The sequence below is a fragment of the Triticum dicoccoides genome, chromosome 3B (assembly GCF_002162155.2).
Source record: "Triticum dicoccoides isolate Atlit2015 ecotype Zavitan chromosome 3B, WEW_v2.0, whole genome shotgun sequence".
In the NCBI taxonomy this organism is placed as follows: Eukaryota; Viridiplantae; Streptophyta; class Magnoliopsida; order Poales; family Poaceae; genus Triticum; species Triticum dicoccoides.
Window position 1 is genome coordinate 851,511,908 of NC_041385.1, and position 2,912 is coordinate 851,514,819.

The 2,912-nt window shown below is 46.7% G+C and overlaps 1 non-coding gene across 1 annotated transcript; it reads right to left on the minus strand.

Annotated features, from left to right (window-relative positions):
- Positions 1 to 2,598: 2,598 nt before the first annotated feature.
- Positions 2,599 to 2,672, minus strand: TRNAR-UCG. The gene has a single exon. It is a non-coding gene; the product is annotated as a tRNA-Arg (tRNA).
- Positions 2,673 to 2,912: the final 240 nt, after the last annotated feature.

Below are 2,912 nucleotides of genomic sequence, written 5' to 3' on the forward strand. Positions count from 1 at the left end.
GCCCTAGCGCAATTGGATGTAAACCGTCTTATTAATGAATAAAGGCCTTGAGGGCGGTTCTCAAAAAAAATATTAGGCCATTGGGACTACGTACATTAGATCGACGGAAGACCCCTCAAAAACAAAACCAGATCGATGGAAGAAGTGGCGGCGGCGGCGGCCATGGCAGTTCCCCTCCCGGACGACCTGCTCCTCGAGATCCTCGTCCGCATGAAGGACGACGCTGCACTCTTCCACTGTGCCACGACGTGCAAACAGTGGCGCCGTCTCGTCGCTGATCCCGGCTTCCTCCGGCGCTGCTGGCCAGGAGACCACCCGTCCTCTTTCGTCGGTTTCTTCACCCGCATCCGGGGACGTGGCCGCAGAGATGGGGACGCCGATCCTACGCCCATCATGGCGCCGTGCTTTATCCCAGGACCGCAATCGACTCTGGGTCCTGATGGCCGCTACCTCATCTCCTTCTTGTCCACTGCCACCGCCGGCCTCTTCAACGACGCGGTGCCACTTCTTTCGCACCGTGGCCTTGTACTCGTGCGCCTCTTCAAAGCTCGTGATACACCAGGCTGTGCCGACCCGACCATCCTCCAACTAGCGGTATGTAACCTGCTGGCCGGCACGTGCGACATGCTCCCTCCGTTGAAGTTTAGCTCGGCCTTCAACGACTACATGTGGAATGGCTATGCCATTCTAACAAGCACCGACTGTCCCTCCGAAGATGGGCCGTTGCTACATGTGCCGCTGATCAACCCTTCATTCTTCAAAGTGGTAATCATCGGCTCCGGTCGCGACGACCTGATGTACACTCTCCATGTTTTCTCGTCTGACAAGGCAAGCTGGAGCGTGCGGAGCAACTGCTTCAACACTAATGCGCAATCGCATCGGTATGGGTCATTTAGCGATGCCATTGTGTGCCATGGCATGGCACATTGGGTGTTTTATTATTACGAATGCTTTCACCTCATTAATATGAACGGAAGGACTCTGGCACATCTCCTGCACGAAGCTCCCTTTTAGCACAAACTTCCACTACAAGAGTCAACCATGCCTTACTCTAGCAGTCAACGGAATGCTATCACTGCTCTGGATGGGAATGAATGATTCCCAACTAGAGATATGGGAACAACAAGAGGACCATGAAAACACAGGTAGTACTTCAAAGTGGCTACCTAGTCGGACAATCAAGCTAAAACGACCTAGGAAGAGGATTCAAGGACAAGAATTGTGCATCTTGAGAGAAAAGTGCGGCACACTGCTAATCAGCGATAGCAACGGGTGCATCTACACTGCAGACCTCGAAACCGGGATGATGGCGCAATTGGTGGATTGGCCTCACAAGCGCTCCATCTTGCCATGGGATGCCATGCCCTTGGACATGGATTGGCCCATGATCTTCGTTTCTCGGCTTATCAGGTATATATAGCTAGCAATTCTGAAATATATGCATTACACCGTTTTGGTTTTCTTTGCAAAGTACTCCCTCCATTTACAAATATAAGATGTTCTATTTTTTTTAAATCGGATAAGTATGTTTGTTCACTCATTTTAGTACAGTATGTTTTAGTATATTTGTTCACTCATTTCAGTCTATACCTAGTCCATATTGAAATATCAAAAACATCTTATACTTGTGAATGGAGAAAGTGTGTTGCAATTTGTAAATATTTTTTGGAGATGAATATGACTGACTAATGGTCATTATTTTGCTCACCTTGTTTGCACATTTAGTGTTTGGGTGTTAATAAAGATGTTCTCTTTATTCGATAGGGACTCCAGACGCCTCCCCCCATCTCCTGGCGGTGAGACAGCTACAACGAGGAAGAGACATCACAAAAAACAAGACAAAAAGGGTAAGGGCCGCGAGTGCATATCCAAGAAGCTGAAGTACAGCGCGGCAGCATAAGGAACTTAATTCGTCAAAGGAAAAACATAAGAAACTCAGGAGCATATACATATAATACATATTTTTATAGCTTATTATTTTCCTCACCGTCAAGGCATAAACCTATGTCACCTCATCAATCGCACATTTTTTATGTACAAATTGTGGCATTGAAAATTTATTGTTTTAGCGGACCGATAATTTTTACTACAGTATGTAAGCTGTATACCATGCGATTATGATGAAGATGAGGACTGCTCAATGATGATGATGAAGAAAGCTATTTAGTCAAGGGATTGGAGGATTAGTCATGCAGAAGTGTAGCTCAGACACATATAAGAATTAGATTGTGCGAGTAGGGAAATAGATAATGAATTGCCTGGATGCACGCTTACATACATGCCCTTACTGTCAGGCTCTCACCCGCTTGCCAAAGCTGTATACCATACGAATTGCCTGGATGCTTTTGTCGGTCTAGCTGCTGCAGGGGTTGTAACCGTCTACAGTCTGAACCTGATAGCCGGCGATTTGGCAGAGCCTCCCTCGAATTCAAATGGAATGATGTTCGAAGAATTGCGGAGCTGTCAAGAAGATCCATCAGTGGTGCGGCAGTTTTGCTCTTTGTGTATTGTTGCCTTGACGTTTCTGCCTGAGTGTAAAGAGAAGTGTCAAGAAGTGTAAGAAGAGTAACAAAAAAAGAGAGTAGAAAATACGAACGACGACCACAGTGGGAGTCGAACCCACGACCTTCTGATCCGAAGTCAGACGCGCTAATCCACTGCGCTATGCGGTCATGATGTCAGTCCTACGTCCCGGAGCTATAACCACACCGGAATATTCGAAAATCTAATGAGTTCAACGATGCCAAAAAGAGATGTTGTTTTCGTTTGAAACAAGAACGTACTACTGCGGATCACAATCGCCCAAATACAGATACACAAGTCGAGATACAAATTCAGAACGCAAAAAGGGAACGAAAAGTACATTTCGAGGTCCATGCACAACCTGCAAGAGCAAGAGTCCGTAGCATATA